Source organism: Podarcis vaucheri (assembly GCF_965113315.1).
Source record: "Podarcis vaucheri genome assembly, chromosome: 7".
Lineage (NCBI taxonomy): Eukaryota > Metazoa > Chordata > Lepidosauria > Squamata > Lacertidae > Podarcis > Podarcis vaucheri.
In genome coordinates, this window is record NC_138765.1 from 71,812,504 (window position 1) to 71,835,137 (window position 22,634).

A 22,634-nucleotide genomic window follows, 5' to 3' on the forward strand; every position below is an offset into this window, starting at 1 on the left:
AGACGGGAAAAGTCACGCCAAAGTTGTTAAGGGTTTCAGAACTCACAGGGTTAAAGAGTTCTGAGTGACGTCTCTTTCCTGAGGCGTGGTCACAGACACTTACGGAAGTGGTTTACTCTGAGTGTTTCAGTCTGTCTGTGTCTCGTATACTATGCGAGAGGAAGAATGTGCGAGCTTTCGCCGGGCTGATTTATGCTGTTATACTACATGATTAAAGGCTAAGAAGATAAGGAACGCCTTGTGTTTGTTCTGAATTATTACCCACGCACAGCAATTGCTTCTAACCGCTGTGATCGCTCTGCTAACCAAGGCACCAAGGCGGAGAAAGGACGTTTGGATCGGCACGGACAGTTTGCGAGCTGCGCAACGGAAGAGTGCTGGACTCCATGTTTGGCCCTCTTGGCGCTCTTGGCCGAGCATAGGTTATGGGCAGTTTGCCAACGCTTTGAAGCTGTTGCAGGAACGTCCCACGTGTGGGGGAAGCCAGCAAGCCAGCTGAGAAGACGCTGGGGCCAGCTAGAGCTTTCTGATGCTGGAAGGAGCTCGCTGGGAAGGAGGAGCCGATCTGCCAGGAGCCGGAGGAAGCTGCTGCCAGTCGTGAGTACGCTTACCCCGGGGGAGGAGATGGCTCAGTCCCAGGAACATGGTTTTGAGCTTAAGCTGCCATGTGCGAAGTTGACCAGCCAAACGTGGCTGGAGTGGAGCTATTTAGCAGAGTTGTCCTTAGTCGGAGCCAGGCTCTGGGAAATGGTCCAGCCGATGTCTAAGGCAGCTGGGGCGGTTGCAGACCAACGTGAAGCTGAGAAGCGTGTGCTTGCGTTTTTGGCTGAGAACGTGGCTGCTGATCTGAAGCCTATTGTTCTGGGTGCCAGGAAGCCAGAGGCTGCTTGGCTAGCGCTCCAGGAAGCTTGTGAAGCTGGAGCCGGGAGTTGGCTGCATCAGAACAGGAAAGGCAAGATGGCGCTGACCACCTTCGTGGAAGCCGGTGCACAGCTGGGAAAAGCTGTGGGGGCTCTGAGGGGGGCGAAGGGTCTAAAAGCTGCGTGGGTGCTGCAACATGTCTGCGTGAGGAGCCTGGAGAGAGGCAAGCTGCTGGGAGCCCTTTACCCATCAGAGGGGGTGCAGGAAAGCGTCCTGGGAGCCCTGTGAGAAGTGGGGGGGGGTGGTGAGCAGTAAAAGCTCAGAGAAGCCTCTTTTTCCAAAGGCTGCCAAGAGTTGTTTGCGTTGTAAGCCGAAGCCTGGGAAGCCAGACAGAGCTGAAGGCTTCGAGGTCAGCCACCTGCTGCAGAGGGAGATAAGTGCTGCAGAGCTGTCTGGGAACGCTGAGATAAGTCCAGTCTTCAGGGCAACTGAAAGAGTTGTGGTTACGGAAGCTGCCAAGGACAGGGGCAGCGGGACGTTCGTTGCCATGGCAACGTTACAGGACAACTCCAGCAAGGACAGAATGTTGCAGTGGGTGGTGGATTCCGGTGCCAGTCATCACCTGATTGGAACGCCACCTGCTGGGGGGCTGCGGAACTGCAGGGCTGTTTCAGCTGGGACAACTGTTACGTTGGCTAATGGGACACAAAAGCCAGTTTCTAACGTTGCAAATGTTTATGTTTCCTTTTTGCAGGCGGAGCTGGAGTGCTACATTGTGCCGGAGATACATTGTTGCCTGTTATCTGTACCTGCTCTTGTAAAGCAAGGGTACAAAATTTGCTTTGAAAATGATGCCTGTTCCATTTTCAGAGGGGGGAAACAGCTTGCCAACGTGAAATGCAAGAACAATCTCTTTGTTCTGGAAACACCTCTGGAGGGTGGGGGGAATGCTAGAAAAGCACAGGCGCAATGTGCTAGTGTTCCCAGCCATGATTCATGTGTTCATGTATGGCACAAGAGAATGTCTCATGCTTGTTTGGAAGATGTTCAGAGGTTGCCCGGCTGCACCAAGGGTTGCAAAATCACACCATGTGAGGGATCCCTAGAGTGCAGGGCATGCAGAAAGGTACAAAGGTGCAGTTTTCCCGGGGTAAAGAGGGTAACCACAAAACCTTTTGAACTTGTTCACACAGATCTTGCAGGACCCATGAAGTGTGAGAGTCTGGGTGGGGACAGGTTTGTGCTGACAGTGACAGATGATTTTTCTCAGAACGGATGGTCTTTCTTTCTCAGAACGCAGGGGGAGGCGGCGCAACTGATCCAGGATTGGGTTGCGGAGGTGGAACTAAGGTTCTCCACCAAAGTGCAAGGGTTCAGGAGCGACCGTGGGTCACAGTTCACTGGGTCTGCTCTGAAGGAGTTTTTCAAGCAAAAGGGAATTCGTCACCAGGTGACGGATGCAAAGTCTCCTCAAGAGAGAGGCGTGGCAGAGCACAGGAGTGAAACACTGGCTGAAGCTGTCAGGGTTTTGCTGTGTGACTCTGGGCTGCCTCAGAGCTTTTGGAGTGAAGCTTGGAAATTTGCCAGCTTTGTTTTTAACAGGTCCTACAATCACGCTGTAGGTGACACACCGTTTTTTCTGTTGCACAAGTAAAAGCCACAGGTGCATTTCTTCCGTGCGTTTGGTTCCAGGGCTTCAGTGCCAATACCAACAGCTCAACGGAAGGAGGGTGGTCCAAGGTACTAGGAAATGATTTTCTGTGGGTATGATCCTGCAACAAATGGGTGGAAGTTTGCATACCCAGAGGGTGATCAGACCAAGCTGCTGGTCAGCAAGCATGCTGAGTTCTGTGAGCAGGGTGGTTGGTCACGGCCTAGGGATAGTCCTGATGTTCTCTCAGAATGTCTGTCCGATTCTGAGGGGGAGGAAAGGGATGAAGGAGAAACAGAGGCGGAGCCTGTTGCTGAAGACCAGGTTGCTGAGGAGGGTCAAGCACAGGGGTGGGTTTCTCCACAGGCTGTTAAGAGAGAACCCAAGAGTGAGCCTTCATCTCCTGTTAGCCAAGTGCAGAAGGCCCGAAGACGCAGCAAATCAGAGGGGGAGTCTTCTGTGCTGGGAGACACACTTGCTGACCCCAGTGGGTCAGGAGGAGCACCTGAGGTTGTGCTCCGGCGGTCAACTCGCACCACAAAGGGGATTCCACCTGAGAGGTTTCAGGTCACCAGTGCGTGGGTTGGTTTCGCACAGTGTGATTCTGGGAGTGTGGAAGGGATTCAACTATTGCCTGGGATAGATGCCAGTGGGAGGCAAAAGGCAATGGGAGGTGAGTTGAACTCAAAGAGGTCTGTAAATATGTGTCCTCAGTTTCCCTCAGGATGCGAGACGAGAGGGGGTGTTAAGGGTTTCAGAACTCACAGGGTTAAAGAGTTCTGAGTGACGTCTCTTTCCTGAGGCGTGGTCACAGACACTTACGGGAGTGGTTTACTCTGAGTGTTTTAGTCTGTCTGTGTCTCGTACGCTATGTGAGAGGAGGAATGTGTGAGCTTTCGCCGGGCTGATTTATGCTGTTATACTACATGATTAAAGGCTAAGAAGATAAGGAACGCCTTGTGTTTGTTCTGAATTATTACCCACGCACAGCAATTGCTTCTAACCGCTGTGATCGCTCTGCTAACCGGCCAAGGCGGAGAAAGGACGTTTGGATTGGCACGGACAGTTTGCGAGCTGCGCAACGGAAGAGTGCTGGACTCCATGTTTGGCCCTCTTGGCGCTCTTGGCCGAGCATACGGGAAAACGGGAAAAGTCATGCCAAAGTGATGTTTCGTTCTGCCACCTTGAATCAAAATGGCACACAGAATCCAAGCATTAATGTAGACGGCTGTCCCCACCTCTGAACAAACTACATTTCCTTTGTTGTTTTGAAAATAAATTATATTAAATAATAAAATTATTAATAAATTTTAATAAATATCTTTTTTAAAAAACTGCATTTCCCTGGATTCTTGGGGAGAGAAACTGTGATTGTTTTAAATTATATAATACTGCTTTAAATGTTTAGCACAGCTGGGACCTAGGAAATGAGTGATGTTTTAATTTCTCCTGGGATTTGGGGGCAGATGTGAATTTGGTGTGACCTGGGTGTGGCCCAGAGAGAGTCTCAAGGGCCATACAGAGAGGCCTGGGGAAGGAGGGGCGCTGTGTCTTGGGTCTGAGATTACCCATCCCTGGAATAGATCCAGTTAGCCGGAAGTCTTCCTGCACCTGTTTTAGGGTCCACGATCAGCTCAAGCCTGCCTGGGGCCTCCCCTTTGCCCCACGTGAACAGGGTGCCCTGCTAAGGGGATCACTTGCACATCACCCAAAAGGAGGAAAGAGATTTGCCAGGAAAGGGAGGGCACAGATTTGCGTATACTTTTCATAGGCTAATTTATATGAATAGACGATAGACCAGGGCCAAATGAAGAGGCCCCGAGGCCTGAAAAGATTATGGTGCACACACACACCCGCAATTGGAGTTCAAGATATCAACAACATTAAACTGTGAAATGAAAATTTAACATAAAAAGGGTGGATTTATTGCAACGCATGGCAGGATCTGATTTCCTTGCGTTATTTCGATCTGCGTCAATAGGATCGCTAACGATCTCCCGCTGTCATGGGAGCTGCCTCCATTAAGGCAGACCGGAACCAGGAGACTGTCCCACAGGATCTCCTAGAACATTGCTTGAAAACTGCCGCTCTGCAGGACGGAACGAGGAACTCTGGCCCACAATCGGAAGCCCCCTGGAATCCCGGAAGCAGAACCTTCGAGATAATTTGAACTGAAACGGACCTTCTCTGTTCCTGGACGCTGGGCCTGGTGCCTCCTGCCTGCAGATCCCAGAAACATAGCAGTACCTGCCTGCAGACCCACAGACATGCCGCCAACACCGTCCTCCTAATCCTGCCCGCAGCCGCTTCTCTTTCCAGTCTATTTCTGAAATTCCTTTGTAGTAAAACAGCTACTTTGAGATCTTGTATAGAATGTCCTGGGAGATTGAAGTGTTCTCCTACTGACTCCAATTAAATGACTCCTTCAGCTCTCTATATTGGACAAACAGGCCAAACCTTACGCCAAAGAATAAACGGACATAAATCTGACATCAAGAATCACAAAACAGAGAAACCAGTAGGAGAACACTTCAATCTCCCAGGACATTCTATACAAGATCTCAAAGTAGCTGTTTTACTACAAACGAATTTCAGAAATAGACTGGAAAGAGAAGCTGCTGAATTGCAACTCATTACCAAACTTAAAACCATGGAGAGACCTGGTCTGAACAGAGACATTGGATTCTTATCTCATTATACATGACTAAGCCATTTCTCACCTTCTCACCCCTTGCCTTTTCCTGTAAGACCTATTACAGTCGTTAAGAATCGTCAACAGGCTCATCTCAGCTATCTGCCAATCTCCCATTCCCACCACCCTTCTGAGTAATACCCCTCCCCACCTTCTCACTATATAGAAGGATCTGGCAACTTCTGTTTCAGTGTATTTGAAGAAGTGTGCATGCACACGAAAGCTCATACCAAGAACTAACTTGTTGGTCTTTAAGGTGCTACTGGAAGGAATTTTTTTATTCTGCACGCATGAAGGTAAGAGCAGCTCAGGGATCTTCTGGGGCTTGTGAACACACCCTTCTACTGATGTCAAAATAGCTCCAGGTGCAGTGGACTTCAAACCAAACACTTGATACTCAACCCCCCCCCCCCCCAGCAAATGCCCCATTTTCCTTCACTGTGATTTTTGCATAGTGCACACACCCACGCCAATGATTTGTAATTCATGCAATTCATGATTTTGCCAGGTCAAAAATTATGAAACCGCTATCACAATATGGACTTTAAACTGGTTTTGGACAATACAGTGGTATCTCGGGTTACATATGCTTCAGGTTACAGACGCCGCTAACCCAGAAATAGTACCTCAGGATAAGAACTTTGCTTCAGGATGAGAACAGAAATTGCGCGGCAGCGGGAGGCCCCATTAGCTAAAGTGGTGCTTCAGGTTAAGAACAGTTTCAGCTTAAGAACGGACCTCCGGAATGAATTAAGTACTTAACCCAAGGTACCACTGTATATCAATATATCAACCAGTCCTGTTCACAGGTGCGGAGAGTATTGCTTTCACTCAGGCTTCCCGTGGGCATCTGATTGGCTGCTGTGAGCATAGGATGTTGAACTAAATGGACCACTATGCTTTCCATGGTACAGTCGTACCTCGGAAGTCGAACGGAATCTGTTCGGCTTCCAAAACGTTTGGAAACCAAAGTGGGGCTTCTGATTGGCTGCAGGAAGCTCCTGCAGCCAATCTGAAGCTGCAGAACCCCGTCGGACATTCAGCTTCCAAAAATTGTTTGCAAACGGGAACACTCGCTTCCGGGTTTGCTGTGTTCGGGAGCCAAAACGTTCGAGAACTAAGCTGTATTGAAATAGCCTGCATTGGACCGCCATAGTCCAGCTATCTGCTTGCGAGATGCTGACAGCTTTCTCCCTTCGTTAGGTGATTGGTGTGGCAGACCCACATCCATTTGCGAGGAAGAGGCTCCAGAAAGCTCATGGCATTGACGAGGACAATGTGTTTGATGGTATGCAATTATTACTCTATATCTCTGCCCTGCCCTTGCTCCAAAACAGAGAGGGTCCCATCTGTGGTCTTCAGCATAATTCATGTAGGTGTGGAGAGGGGGGGAATTGAGAAAATTGACCACTATCAGGATGTAGCCTCTGGGTGTCAGAATTCTGGTGAAAATGAAAGAGGCAATTGCTAGTGTGGTGTAGTGGTTAAGAGCGATAGACTCGTAATCTGGGGAACCGGGTTTGCGTCTCTGCTCCTCCACATGCAGCTGCTGGGTGACCTTGGGCTAGTCACACTTCTTTGAGGTCTCTCAGCCCCACTCACCTCACAGAGTGTTTATTGTGGGGGAGGAAGGGAAAGGAGAATGTTATCCGCTTTGAGACTCCTTAGGGTAGTGATAAAGCAGGATATCAAATCCAAACTCTTCTTCTTCTCTTCCAATGTTTGCTTATTCGTCCTGTGTCTGGAAGAGTAAACCAACCCAGCAAATACCAATTGTTGCTGCTGATTTCAATATACCTTGTGTTTTCTTTGCATTGAAAGGGGAGGGGTCTGGATAACCCATTGACAATGTAATTTGGGTGATTTTTTATGGAAATAATGTAAACTCAATTTCGGCACAGCGGACCATGAGACAAATAATGTAGTTTTTGGCCAGAGGTGAACTGCAGAGGAACAGAAACGGCGCTTCATTCAGGGCGGAATGGAAAAACGGTGCCTTCTGGCATCCCTGTGACATTGCACAGAAGCTAGAAGTTTCTCCAGTAAATATGCTCCCCATCTCCAAAGAGCTTACTGCAACATGCACACTGCTATTTCTCCCCTGCCCCCCCCACCAGTTTTATCCTCACAACAACTCTGTCAGGAAGGCGAGGCTGAACAAAAATTAATACATCTCTCTGACTCTTTTGGGGCTTGGTTTTTTCTCTCTCCTCCTGCCTCTGGAAACATTGGCTGAGATCTTATTTTGCTTCGTTTCACACACTGAGTTGTGTCCAATGCTAGTGCTACTCAGAGTAGACCCATTGAACTAAGGTAGGTTGATTCATTTCAGTAAGTTTTGTCTGTGTAGAAATTAGTTGTATACACCCTGTAATGGGAATTGGGGTTGCTCGTGCGTAAAGGATGCTGAAGATCTAGGCAACGCTGCCTGGCTAAACCTTTCCCTGGCTGGACAGCCCTTTCTCCATGGCTGTGTCAGTCACTGGCAGAATCTGTCAGTGGGCATTTCCTGAACTTCTTCCAGCATAAAAATTCCTTGACGCCCAGTCTCCGCCTAGCCTCCCTGCGCGGAAGCTTTCTGCGCAGAGTAGGCGTAGCCAGCGGAGGTCCTGGACTCTCCCCGCTGGTCTCTGTGGAAGAGTCTTGGAGCCCTCTCTCCGAAGTCCTTCCATGATCCCCTTCCTCCCCGGTGTCACGCTGATTACCTTCCCCAAAGGGAGTGTTCTCTCTCCCTCTACTGGTCCCTTCTCCTGCATGGTCGGGGAGCCTTACCTCCACTCTTGGCTCCGATGGCAGTTCCCTGACACACCCCATTATGGTCCCCCCCCCAGATGTAAGAATGTACATTTGTGATAAATGCCTGTTTGTGGGTACGGCGATTCCAAGATAGATAAATATTTTTTAGAATTTTCTTCCTAATAATCATTTAAAGGTTATGCTAAATAACAGGAAATGGAGGGGAAGAGAACCCAGCAGCATAATATGTGTAATTTTCTGCTCTTGCGGTTCATCCTTTCACTGTTCAATCTTATTCTTTTAAGACTGGACAGCAGCGGCTGAGAAAGAGAGGTTTGCGGATGCTGTTATCATAGCAACGCCCGACAGCCTTCACAAGGTACTGCTAACCTTCTCCCACTCAAGGCTTCTTTTGAGTCAAGTCTGAGTCATCTCGACTCTGCTTGCGTGCAAACAGTTTTGGTGGCAGTGCTCAGCTTAGCCCTGCGTGAGAAATTAAAGTAGAAGTAGTTGAAGGATATGCTTTGAAACAGGAAGGAGTTTAGCTTGAGCACACACAGCCTCTGAATCTAACAGTGTCCCCCATACAGCCATGGGAATGCCCACCAAGGATGTTGGAGAATGGAAAGCAGAGAGGAAATTGCCAATGTCAGTTTGTTCCTTCCAAGTCGAGAAATACAATCAGTATTCACTGCTGTTGCTTTTGGTCTGCAGAGGATGTGAAATTGGTTACATTCCGCCTCCCCCATTTCCTTTTATGTTTATACGAGTGGGGTGGAGTAACTCGACGGCAATTTATTGTGCACAATGAATTAACTCTGCAAATTACCTAAGCCACGTTGTTTCCTGACAGCAGGATGAATAGCATCCATTTTGGCAGAAAGTAGACTGCAGAGGCATAGAAACGGCGCTGCATTTGACGAGCGCAAGGCAAAACAAAAAAGGATGCTGCCTAGTTTCCCAAATATCCACTTTGCCATATCACACACACCCCTTTCTCCCTGAAACACCATGGGTGCTTATCCATGCATTTTAGTATGGTTTTTGCAAAGTTTGTTTTACGCATTAAAAACTGTTCTGAAGGAGGAGGCTGTTGGAGTGATCCAAGGGTCAGCCAGTTGCCACTTCCCAAAACCTTGCTTCAGGAAAGGGATGGGGTTATGAGATTGTGCTTAGCGGTGGCTGGTGCCCATGGAGACAGGTAGGGTGGAAGGCAGGGAGCCCACCAGCAGGTGGCGCCAGAGCCAGTGGCTGGCAGAGCCAAGGAAATCTAGTTTTGTCCCCATCCTCCTCCCTGCTGAGTTCTACCAGGGGCAACACCGAGACTGTGTAGTAGGATGCTGGCGGTCTGTGCCACACCTGGGCTAAGCTGTAAGTAGGAAGGAAGGAAGGTGGGGGCAGGCTGAGGTTGCCTCATGCAACCTGATGGGCCAGCCCCCACTGATTGTGAATGATACAGGAACTGGCCAATTGTTGCTGTGCAATTCCGTCTTCTGCTGAAAGCCAGAAGACCACCATCCAAACACAGCCAAAATGGAGTCTTTGCGGTTCCAGAGGAGAGGGACCACTGAATAGGATGTCTGCCTTTAAGTTGCTATATGTAAAAAGAGAACTATGTATTTAGAAAAATCCTTTCTCAAGACACTAAGGATGCATTGAAATGTCAGCTGCTTGATGGTAATTTGTGGTGGTCTCTTCCCCACCAGGCGCCGGCAGTGGCTTTTGCCCACAAAGGATACCACATCTTGCTGGAGAAGCCCATGGCGGTAAGTGTTGCCTGTGTTAGAAACTCTCATATACCGTTTTTTTTGCCCCCATAGGGCGCACCGTTTTTTTTGGGGGGGAATAAAGAAAAAAATTATTCCCCCCCCAGGCGCAGGGTTGGGGCGGGGGAAGCCTGAGCTTCCCCCGACCCCAGCCCCCAGAACAGGCTGCTATCCGCAAGCCTAGGGAGCCCGGTGGGAAGTCGCACCGGTCTCCCCAGGCTTGCGGATATCTTCCCGAAGCCCGGGGCGCGTGGCTCAGGGCCCCAGGCTTCAGGATGCAGTCAGCTCCCACTGCCAGCCTCCAAACCAGGTCAGGGAACAGCGGGAAAGCGTGCTCCGCCTCCCCACTGTCTCCTGAGCTTGTGGGGCTGGCGGTGGAGAGAAGCACTGCTTTCCCCACCGCCAGCCTCCAAACCGGGTCAGGTTTGGAGGCTGCTATCTGCAAGCCTTGGGAGCCCGACGGGAACTCCCGCGGAGCTCCCAAGGCTTGCGGATAGCTTCCTGAAGCCTGGAGAGTGAGAGGGGTCGGTGCGCACCGACCCCTCTCGCTCTCCAGGCTTCAGCGAAAGCCTGCATTCGCCCCATAGGACGCACACACATTTCCCCTTCATTTTTGGAGGGGGAAAAGTGTGTCCTATAGGGCGAAAAATACGGTATATATTAGGCATTAAATGGCTCCTTAAACCAGGGTTACAGCTAGTTGCCTTTTGGGGGCCAGACAATTCGAAAGTTGTATTTTTCAATATGACTTTTTGGTTCCTGAAATTCAAGTAAAATATAACGGATAGAATTTGTTATATGTGATGCTAGTGTGTGAAAATAGTCGAGATGCAAGGATCCCTAGGCATGCACATCCAGGTGTATCTTCACTTGGCTGAAGGCCGGGCGCAGAATTTCCCCTGGAGAATTTCGAATGCTGTGTGCTGGCAGGACCTCTTGCTGGAGGAAATTGTTGAGGCCACAGTAGCAAGTCCAGGGTTAACTCAGAGGTATAATGGCTGCATGCTGGACCATAAGGACAGGCTTTTCAGTGGAAAGGAGAAGCTGTCTCAGAGCATGCCAAGCGAGGTCTTTCCTTCCTGGGTCTGTTTTCTGGGCTCCCAAGAATTCTTCCTTGGTTTGTTCTTCTGATGCCTGTTGACTCTTCAACGCACTTCCTCTGTCTTTGTAGCACTTGGCTGAGATCGAAAAATGTGCACTCAGCTGAGCCAAAAAGTGTGCATGTCAGCTATACAGTGGCGCCTCGCAAGACGAAATTAATTCGTTCGGCGAGTTTTATCGTCTAGCAAATTTTTCGTCTTGCAAAGCACGGTGTCGGAAAAGTTTCGAAAAAGCTTCAAAAATCACCAAAAAAGGCTACCACACCGCGTTCTATGAGTTGCTCCTCAAAGTCAAGTCGCAACTATATTAACGGTGTTAACAAAAAGGAAACAAACTTGCAAAAAACGCAAGACGTTTTCGTCTTGCGAAGCAAGCCCATAGGAAAAATCGTCTTGCGAAGCAGCTCAAAAACCGCAAAACCCTTTCGTCTAGCGAGTTTTTCGTCTTGCGAGGCATTCGTCTTGTGGGGCACCACTGTAATTTCTTTCCTCAGGCCAGAATCTCTGGCTGAATTCCTTGTGAGCAGTCGAGCATTTCTTTTGTAAGTCTCTGGGCTTAATGGTCTCGCGTGGTCAGTCAGCCGAGCTTGCTGTCTTTGGAAGCCCTCCTGCTCATTCTGCTCACTTGTGAAATTCTAACCGCTGCTGAGAAGACCCAAACGCCTTCAAATGTGACTCTAGCTGGTTGTTGATCTTCTTCCATTGACTGTTTCCATATGTCCACATCCTGGGGGCATTTTTGGACTACAACTCCCATCATCCCTTACCCATTGACTGTGCTTGGCTGGGGCTGGTGGGACTTGGAGCCCAACAGCGTCTCTGGAAGGCCTAACCCCTGCCCTAGAGGGGTAGGAAATGCCCTATGTTCTTAAAATAGGTAAGAGCAGGGGGTAGCCAAGGTGGTGGCCTCCAGATGTTGAACTACAACTCCCATCAGCCATGGTCAGTAATCAGGGATGATGGGAGTTGTAGTCCAGTAATACCTGGAGTGCATTGGGTTCCCCACCCCTGGGCTAAAGGCTCCTCCATGCTGGAAGCACCGTCCAGAAAGGAGTCTCCCTGCTGTGTCTCTGCATAAGTGGCTGATCTGGCTTTTATCAATGGAAACAAAGCCAGGGAAGCTGTGGCCTTGGGATGTTCTTGAACTACAGATCCCAAGAGCCCCAGCTGGCATTGCCAGGGATGTTGAGAGTCCTGGGGGGAGGGGCACCTGGCTTACCCTAGGTGAGGTGACCAGTGTTGCCTTGGCTGAAACTGATTGTTTATTTCCCACCTCCCTTTTGATCGCTCAGGTAACACTAGAGGACTGTAAAGAAATAGTTCTGGCCTGTAAAACCAACAACGTCATCCTCGCAGTCTGTCACGTCCTGCGCTACCATCCAGTGTCCTTGAAAATAAAGGTATGCCAGCTAGGCAGACAGTGAGGGGAGGACGTACTCTTAAAAATATCAGCCCTTCTAATTCCAAACTCGACCGGTGAGTGTCGACTGGACTGGATGTGAGAGAGATGGCCACTGAGAAGCTAGAGAAGGAGGCGTGGGAGATTAGGGTCTTGGGGAGAGGCCTCTTTCTTTGCCTGATACTTGTTCCTTTTAGCTGGAGATGCCAGGAGTTGCACTTGGGACCTTCTGCGTGCAAATCAGGCGGCCCCACCTCCTTGCAGAGAGCCTCAGAGCTATGAAGGGCCAAACCCTCTGGCCTGAAGGAAGGAGTGCTGGTTGTTTCTGCAGCACAGCGGGTTCCCCCCTCCAACCCCAGTGTTGAAGGAACCACTTCTCACAGAGACTGGGGACTGTGAGTTTTTAACTCAGAGGTAGCGTTTAGATGAGCAAACAGGCAACCCGTCTAACGCAAGGCTTCAATACTAAGCCTCTCTCTCTCTCTCATTCACGAGAGAGTGCAGTCCTTTCAAGTGCAAGGAAACAGTGCAGTTCTTACAGGGCTCAAAGGTGGCTTGTCTGCCCTTTATTCTCCTGGTAGAAAGTTCAACGCTGTGGTAATTCACCCAGCTGGCTCCCACAGAAGGGATCCTCCTGTATGCCCTTGACAAAATGCTTTCCTTCACGCTATCTATTTTCTATGTCTCCTTCATGTTCTCTTCTCAGACTCCTACTCTACACCTCTGCTGGGATGCACAAAATTTCCCTTTTTTAATGAGGGTCAAAAGGCACTGAACAGTGACTCAGAAGCTTGACCTTAATTACATTCACCTCTTTCACAGGGGAAGGTGGCAGAGAGGGTCCTCTGTGAGTTCTTGTCCAGCCTCCTCATTGGGTGCAGTTGTCTCCTGATCCTACCCAACACAAACCTCAAATAAACTGAGGAAACCAACTGCATTCGCTGGATTGGTTTCTGTTCCAAGCAGGGGGCGAACAAGTGGACACCCTCGGTTTCCGCTCCCGTTTTCTTTTTCTCTGACAACTCTCTGCCCTATCTGCTTATTTTTGTTTAGGAACTCCTAGACGCTGGACTGATTGGAGACATCTGCCACATTCAGCACCTGGAACCTGTAAGTATAGAATCATAGAGTTGGAAAGGACCTCATGGGGTCATCTAGTCCAACCCCCTGCAATGCAGACATCTCAGCTAAAGCAGCCATGACAGAGGGCCATCCAGCCTCTGCTTAAAAACCTCCAAGGAAGGAGAGTCCACAACCTGTCAAGAGGGACCATTCCATTGTCAAACAATTGCTGTCAGAAAGTTCTTCCTGATGTTTACTCATGATGTAATAGCATGACTCCCCCCACATTTTCTCCTGCCTGTTTCTCTTTTCCCCTTCCCCCACTAGCCCCATGCTGCCCTTATTCAGCCACCTGCCTGCCTGCCTTTGTAATTATATCAGTTCTGGGGAGTGGCACAGCTTGTCAGCTTCTTCCTGCTTAGTCTCAGTGCTGCCCCTTGTAAGACTCAGCAGAGAGGAGGATATGGATGAAACTGGAATCCATTGAGTCCACCTGCCACTGGCTCTAGCGCCACCTACTGTTGGGCTCCCTGCCTTCCACCCTACCAGTCATCCTTTTGGGCAGTGTACCTGTCCCCAAATTCTTGGTCAAGGACCATTTGTGTGGATGGTGCAATAAAAGACAAATGATACATCATCGAGCTATTCCAGCCTACTTGTAAAAGTGTCTAGCTAATATTTTGAGCGGGTGGGGCAAGCTCTCATAATAATTTCTCGCATTTATTTATTTGCACAAATTTGTGTGTAAATACAAAAGTCTGTTGGACATTATACATTTTTTAAAAAGAAAGAAAAAAGAATGTCCTAAAACACAAATAAAACATCAGAAAGGCTGTGTATGTTCACGTGTGCCTATACTTGTTTATGATTTGCATTGCATGGACATGTTAATGTTATAATTTGCTTATGCTTTTAAGTAAGTTGTAAGTCTCTCCAGGGCCTCTAACAAGTGACTAACAGACTTCTTCTTCTTCTTCTTCTTCTTCTTCTTCTTCTTCTTCTTCTTCTTCTTCTTCTTCTTCTTCTTAAAAATACGCATTATTCATGGTACAGAGTTAGGCCACCTTTGGGAAAAAGTCTGTTTAAACGAAAAAGGTTTTATTGTTATCCCTGGCTGATGGAGCTAATGAGAGTTAGGGTCCAACAGCTTGCGAGGAGGCAAGTTCCCCACCTAAATTTTAGCGATTCATGCTTTCCATTCCGGCAGCACTTGCTCCCTGTCTCGAGACTGACCACAGACTGCTTTTCTCTCCCTGACCCCCCCCCCTCTCCAAGGTTGGATTCTGGCATTTTGCCCACTCCTTTGTACGAGGAAACTGGCGGAACGAAGCTGAGAGCACCTTTTCGCTGCTCGCTAAATCGTGCCACGATGTCGACCTCATCAATTACTGGATGGGCAGCAGAAGGTATGCAAGGAAGAACCCTTCTCTCTTAAGAGGCTGCTCTTGTTTGCAGAGGCGGAAAGTGAGCGAGGTCCCAACGGAAGAAGACTGGCAACTTAAGTTGACAGAATATGCACAACTTGCAGGCTTAACATATAGAATAAGAGAGCAAGAAGAACATACGTATAAAGAAGATTGCCAAGCATTTATTGAGTATATGGAAAATAACTGCGCACAGCTGAAAACGCTGTCAGCATTAAGATAAATTGAACAGTGTAAATAAACTTTGATGAGTGTAATAATGGGGAAATGATTGGAATAGTTTTTGTAAAATATGCAGGGATGTGTGTGTGTGTGTGTGTGTTTGGGACGTTGCTCTTGAGGAAATCAGACAGGCCCCTGCAGCCCTGAAAGATGCCGAAAATGCATTTGTTTCAAGTTGCAAGTGTTTTAAAGAGAATGGATCTTGTTCCACATTGGCCCTTTGGTCTGGATTTTATTATGTTTTTATTGTACAAAGTCTTGATACTTTTAAAAAAATGTGCTGGTGTTTTATAAATATTGTTAGAAATAAATAAACCTCAAAATGCCTCTTCCCCTTCCCTCCCCGATTCTTCTTTCAGATGTTTGAAAGTGTTGTCTTTTGGCAACCTGTCCCATTTCACGAAAGAGCACAAGGTTGGTCAAACTTTCCAATGAGTACTTTTTTATGTTTTTAAAGGAAGAGTCTTTTGTGCATTTTGCCGCACTAGGTGAGTGGAGAATTTGAGCTGCCTCCTGCCAGCTTTCAACTTTGCCCCTGAAATAAAATCAAGCCTCTAATCCATATTGTGGAAACAATGATGTTCTGAGATGCTGTCTGTGAATTTAATAGTAATAATAGTTTATTTCTTATACCCTGTCCATCTGCCTGGGTTGCCCCCAGCCACTCTGGGCAGCTTCCCTTTACAGGACTGCCTTCAGATGTCTTCTAAAATTCATAAAGTTGTTTATCTGTTTGACATCTGATGGGAGGGCATTCCACAAGGCGGGTACCACTACCGAGAAGGCCCTCTGCCTGGTTCCCTGTAACGTCATTTCTCACAATGAGGGAACCGCCAGAAGGCCCTCGGAGCTGGACCTCAGTGTCCGGGCTGGACAACAGGGGTGGAGGCACTCCTTCTGGTATACGGGGCCGAGGCTTTAAAGTTCAGCACCAACACTTTGGATTGTGTCTGGAAACGTACTGGGAGCCACATTCTGGGTTAGTTATAGTGCGCCATTTGTTTCTCAGCAATGACTTCTCTCCAACTTTCCCTTAGCCGGAAGGAGCCGCAGATCGCTGTTTAGACTGTTCGGTTGAACAAACCTGCCCGTATTCAGCAAAGAAGATTTATCTGGCACAGGCCGAGAGGGTAGGTACTGGGAGAGGTTCTTACCTTGGAGATAGGTTGATTTATTTATTCCCCCACCACAGGTTAACAAGTTACTCAGTAAGGAAAAACCAAACCAATCACTTAATTTTATTTTTTGTTTTTTTCTGACTGTAGAGGTGTACATTGATCAATTTGCAAGTGCCTGGCAGTTTATGAAAATGATTTCAGTTTGCAACAAGAAAATCTCACACACACACACACACACACACACACTTGTTTTTCTATGTCTATATAATTTAATGTATTTATTTAACTCGCCATTCTCCCAACTTGGGTTTCATGGTAGCTTTTGACATTTAAAAACACCATTCTAAAATACAAAGTAATAAAAAGAAACCAGTTAAACGCAATAATTAAAGTACATCAGGACATATTTGGAACCAGAAGCTAAAATACAGTTTTCCCCACGGTCAGCAGCCCAGAGATCAGCATTGTCCGCACCTTAGTTTCCAAAGGCCTCTCTTAACAGGAAAGTCTCAGCCTTCTGGTGGAAGGGCATGAAAGAGGGAGCCACTCTAACTTCCCTTGGGAGAGAATCCCACAATATTGGGTGTATATGGTAAACGGCCACAAAACGCTGTAGGGCTAGTTGGGCTGCGGCAGTGAGGTGTAGTGGTTAGTGTGCTGGCGGGGGAGATCCAGTCTTCAGACTCTGGATCCAGCAGAGTTCTTCTTGCGTTCCTAAGATCTGAACTTGTTGAGGATGGGCTGGATCCTGCTGGGCAGCTGCTGTTGACCCGGTCTTCCTTTTGCTTCATCCCAGGGATACTTTGGGTGGCCAGTGTCTGTGGTCTGCCATAGCGGTGAGTACGATATAGAATCGCTGACCAATGCCTTGCGCCACGGCCCCTACGGAAGGTGCGTTTACGAGTGTGACAATGATGTTGTTAATCACCAGGTATGCAGCCTTGCACTAAACCATCCTTCCTCTTCTCCCCAGCCGCCCTCCTCCGGTTATTTCTTAACCAAATTGACAAGTTACAGAAATGGCAGCATTATTGTCTTGGAAGATGTTCAGTAGGGCAAGTTCTGGGGTGACTTCTAAAACTTGTTTATTTTCTTTCTTGTATGATTGCTGTCCAGAAGAGTTGGATTTTGGGGCATTCTCACCACATATGGAGGTATGTGCCTGTGGATTTTGGTGAGGTTCCTGGGTGTATTAGCGCTAGTTTTTGTGGTGTTAGGTACCATCTGTGAATTTCAGAATGAATTCTTTCCTTTCCATTGATACGGATTTAAATGGAGGTTTAGACCACATTTTAGTCTATTGGGTGGGGTTAATCTCATAGCCTATTCTCTCCACCCTCAAATTATCCTCTGCGCTTTTGCAGTGAATATTCTCTAGAAGCATAAATTGCTTGACTTTAATATAGTGCAGGACTGGGGAACCTTTTTTCAAGCTGAGGGCTGCATTCTCTCCTGGGTAATGTTCAGGGTGGCAAAAAGGAGGCAGAACAATGCAAATTTGACCTTTGTGCAGTTTTCTACACACATACATCTCTGTCTTCCATTTGGGAAAGCAAGAGGCACGATCAGAGTTCAAGGGCAAAGTCCAGTCTGGCATAAACTCTCAGGGAGTTGATAGTTTAAGAGCAGCTGGCTCCCAGTGAGTCTGCAGGGACACTCAGCTATATGGCAGTATCTGACATGCACCTCTGATGGCCTCCTGACAACTGACACGAAATAGAAAGGGGACAGTTCCTTATATCATTTTATTTAACCAATCAGAAATGTCCCTTCAGATGAGTGAAAACAGTAACGACTCCAAGCCAATGAAAGCTGGCCTTGCTTTTGAATTTGAAACCTAAATGTCAATGCTGAACATAAAACTTCTGAATGGTGACATTTTTCATTGTCAGTTTTGGGGGTGGGATGTTTTGTTACTTTGCTCTACTTTGCTAATTTAAAACAGGGTTTCTCCAGCCATTGCTGGAATACAACTCCCATCATCTCGAGCTAGCAGAACCAGTGGTCAAGGTTGATGGGGATTGTAGTCCAAAAACAGCTGGAGACCCAACTTTGGGAAACCCTGATTTAAGATTTCAAGGTTTCAGATATTTGTGTATGTGTATCATCTATCACACACACATCCACACTTTCTATTCCAAGTTTGCTAGCCCGCAGTTCTCAGATAATGTGGCTTGGACTATAACTTCCATCAGCCCAAGTTGGTGCTTACCGAAGGCATGCTTTGAAACCAGTCTTGAGTATTAGAAGCATCCGTTTAAATAATGGAAATTGAAACCTGCTTCCAGCTCCCTGCCATGTTCACTTGTTATTTTATGTCCCTCCTCAGGTTGTCAATATGGAGTTTGAAGGTGGAGCCACTGTTGCCTTCACAATGGTTGGCTTCACACACAAACTAGGCGTGAGGAAAACAACCATCTATGGGACAAAGGTAAACTTAGCTGCAGGGCTCTGTGAATGGAATTGCACCCACAGGCCGCACCCAGGGAATTCCCAATTCTGCAATCTGATCTCCAAGGTCAGTCACTGTCTCTCAGCCTTACCTACTTCACAGGGTTGTTGTAAGGATAGACTGGAGAGTGGGGGGAGGGAGTGCATCCATTACCTTGAGATCTTTGAAGAAAAGGTGGGGTGTACATGCAATACTGAATAAAATTAAAATCCTTCAGTCAGTTTCACCTCTGGTCATATTAAACACTGGCGGTCATCAGAAAACAGTTTTACCTTCCTGCATTTTTTATTTTTAGGGAGAACTTTCCTGCGAGGGTTCAGTCAGGACCAGTGGAGATTTATGATTTCCTGGAAAGGAAGAAAAGCAGCTTTTCTCCAGATAAAGCAGCCTGTGTCCCAATGTGCTTAAGTGCTCATAGTGGTGCGGACTACTACCTCATGGAGAGTTTCATTTCAGCTGTAGCGGTGAGTTTATTATGCGCATGCACCTCGCTTTAATTCCCCAATAAGTATGGAATTGTATTGTCACACACACACACACACACACACACACACACACACCCCTCTGCTTCTGAGATTGCCCACTATGCTTTCAAACCCATCTTCAGAGTCATAAGGACTGTACTGTGTGTACACTGGTTTCTGATAGCTACAGGGCACAGCCTGCAGTGCTTTCAAGACTTCGTGTGTGTTGGAACATTGCTGAGAACTTATTTTTTTGCACGCAAATGCAGATTTGTACACATGGAACATTCTGAATTGGCCTTGGGTGAGGCTTCTATCAGACTCAGTTCCATCTTCTGTACAATGGGTACATCTAATAACAGGACCTACCTTATAGGCTCGCCTTAAGGATTCCCAAGAATAAATGTGAATTCAAACACTCTGAAGGGCTCTACAAATGCTAGGCATTTATTATTCATCTCCAGGCCTTGCTAAAACATCTTTTGTTTTTCTCTGAAAAAACAGGAGAATAACCCATCTCTGATTCGAACCGGTCCAGAAGCCACCTTAAACTCTCATCTCCTTGTATTTGAAGCCGAGAGATCCAGAAAAGAGAATCGGGTTGTGCTTCTACAACTGTGAAAAAGATAGGGGAGGTGATATTGTATCTCATGGTCAATTGCTATGCTGGTTTATGATTAACGCTACTCTATGCAGCTGAATCACTTATGATGTTTCCTGCTTGGCAGGGGGTTGGACTCGATGGCCTTTGTGGTCTATTCCAACTCTATGATTCTATTCTATGTAGGGAGCAGCTTGCTTGCATACTTAAAATGAAGCAGTTAATAGCTTGCATTCCAAAGATCTTAAGGGCATCCTTATCATTCCTTTATAGCACAAGAACTACAGGAACGTATTTCAATTTTCTAAGTTTGCATTCAAAGAAGACACGCCCTCCCCACTCTTGATTCTGCAGGAGTTTCTCTCCCTGGAAGTCCCTAAGAAGCCCCCAAAAGTAACCAGGGAGGGAGGGCTTTCAGTGGGGCTTCCAATATTTTGAGGAACAGCATCCCTGCTGAGGTATGGCAGTGTGAATTCTTTGCACTTTTTGGAAACACTCCAGGACGTTTTGGTATTTATCATTCTTCCCAGCTGTGTGAAAAGGTCTGTTTTAGGTGTTTCATATTGTTTTCAATGCTCCTGCCAACCTAGCAGTTGCTCCTGCCAACCTAGCAGTTCGAAAGCACGAAGTGCAAGTAGATAAATAGGTACCACTCTGGTGGGAAGGTAAACAGCATTTCCATGCACTGCTCTGGTTCGCCAGAAGCGGCTTAGTCATGCTGGCCACATGACCCGGAAGCTGTATGCCGGCTCCCTCGGCCAGTAAAGCGAGATGAGTGCCGGAACCCCAGAGTCATCCATGACTGGACCTAATGGTCCCTTTACTTTTACTATTATTTTCAAGCCGGTGCTTGCTGTTCTTAAAACCTGTTTTTGTCGATTTTACTGTATGTTTGCAAATCGCCTCACAGGAAAGGTGCTTCATAAAACAATTTACCCATGGATCAGTCTTGTATTTGAGGAGCTCCCCACCAGAGTTTCAGACAGCTGCCCGTTTCCCCTTCCTACCTGAAGATGCCAGAGAACGAGATATTTTAATTAAGGATGTTTTAATGCCCCAATAGAAATACACATAAAAATTGTCCAGTAGCACCTTAAAAAGGTAAAGGGACCCCTTTATCTACTTGCACTTTGATGTGCTTTTGAACTGCTAGGTTGACAGGAGCAGGGACCGAGCAACTGGAGCTCACCCCATCGCGGGGATTCGAACCGCCGACCTTCTGTTCTTTATTACAGCTAGGTAGCCGTGTTGGTCTGCCGTAGTCGAAACAAAATGAAAAAATTCCTTCCAGTAGCACCTTACAGACCAACTAAGTTTGTTTTTGGTATGAGCTTTCGTGTGCATGCACACCTCTTCAGATATACTGAAACAGAAGTCACCAGACCTTTATATATAGTGGGAGGGTGGGGAGGGGTATTACTCAGAAGGATGGTGGGAATGGGTGATTGGCTGATAGGTGTGGTAAACTTACCGCTCTCCACCCCCTCAGTATATAAAGGTCTGGTGACTTCTGTTTCAGTGTATCTGAAGAAGTGTGCATGCACACGAAAGCTCATACCAAGAACAAACTTAGTTGGTCTGTAAGGTGCTACTGGAAGGATTTTTTTATTCCAGTAACAAGAAGCCGAAAGCACCAGCCTGAAGATGACGAGTGAGACCTCGTCGAAACGTCGCACAGACACCCCGACTCTTACACGGGAAGACACCCGAAGACACCAAAACCTGCATATATATATATATATATATATACTGCGTCAGATCAACACAGCTACCTACCTGAATTTAATGCCCCAATGGAACTGTTATTCCATCACAACAGCTGTTTTTGGTATGAGCTTTCGTGTGCATGCACACCTCTTCAGATATACTGAAACAGAAGTCACCAGACCTTTATATATAGTGGGAGGGTGGGGAGGGGTATTACTCAGAAGGATGGTGGGAATGGGTGATTGGCTGATAGGTGTGGTAAACTTACCGCTCTCCACCCCCTCAGTATATGAAGGTCTGGCGACTTCTGTTTCAGTGTATCTGAAGAAGTGTGCATGCACACGAAAGCTCATACCAAGAACAAACTTAGTTGGTCTGTAAGGTGCTACTGGAAGGATTTTTTTATTCATATATATATATATATATATATATATATTTCTACTGCGTCAGATCAACACAGCTACCTACATGAATTTAATGCCCCAATGGAACTGTTATTCCATCACAACAGCCACCCATTATCTGGAATAGCGCACATTGAGTTACATCAGGTGCCCAACACCTGCGTTTTCTGAAACAAATGAAGACATTTTTGTTCTGGCTGGTTTTCCCAGCAGGGTGAATGGGTCTTTGCCACATGTATCAGTCTTTAGTTTGAGTTTTGTTTTAAATGCATTTTCTGGTTTTGAATGGCCATTCATGTACATCACCTTGAGACACTTTAGGTGAGTAACAAAGCACTGATGGTAATATTCTGTATGCAAAGCAGATTCTCTACCACTGAACTTCCCTTCAGACAAATTTAGCCCCTCCCTTTCAGACAAATTTACAAATGATAAAGCAATCAGTGGCTAGTAGCCACATTGGCTATATACTGTTATTAAGTATTAATTTATATATTGCCCTATACCCAGAGGTCCAGTAATGGAGGCAGTATGTGTCTGAATACTTAGTTGCTTGGAAGCAATATTGTGGGATAACGGTTTCATTCATCCCCTCCTTGTCGGCATCTAGCTGCCCTCTTGGGGAGGGGGAGACTGAACTGGACCCTGGACTAGATGGGCCCTTTCGATTTGCATCAGCAAAGTTCTTACGTTCTAACGGAGTGTTCTACCCCTCCTTTGCCAGCTGCTAGCAGAACATCTGCTTTGCACGCAGAAGGTATAATTATACAGTTCTGTGATGCTATGAATTCCTGGCATCTCCCTGTAGGGCTGGGAGAGAACCCTGCAGAGGTGCTGCCAGTCAGTGTGCAGTGTTTCTCAACCTTGGGTCCCCAGGTGTAGTCGGACTACAACTCCCATCATCCCTGCCCACTGGTCCTGCTAGCTAGGGATGATGGGAGTTGCAGCCCAACAACAGCTGGAGACCCAAGTTTG

The 22,634-nt window shown here is 47.2% G+C and overlaps 1 pseudogene across 1 annotated transcript; it reads left to right on the forward strand.

Moving 5' to 3' along the window:
* Positions 1-5,492: 5,492 nt before the first annotated feature.
* On the forward strand, positions 5,493-20,147 carry LOC309536274 (putative oxidoreductase YteT; annotated as a pseudogene). Its single transcript, XR_014224525.1, has 14 exons — positions 5,493-5,500; positions 6,408-6,492; positions 8,246-8,319; positions 9,647-9,706; positions 12,099-12,206; positions 13,259-13,315; positions 14,543-14,673; positions 15,273-15,327; positions 15,951-16,043; positions 16,828-16,962; positions 18,361-18,462; positions 18,779-18,947; positions 19,452-19,657; positions 19,729-20,147. The product of XR_014224525.1 is annotated as a putative oxidoreductase YteT (transcript).
* The last annotated feature ends 2,487 nt before the right edge of the window (positions 20,148-22,634 follow it).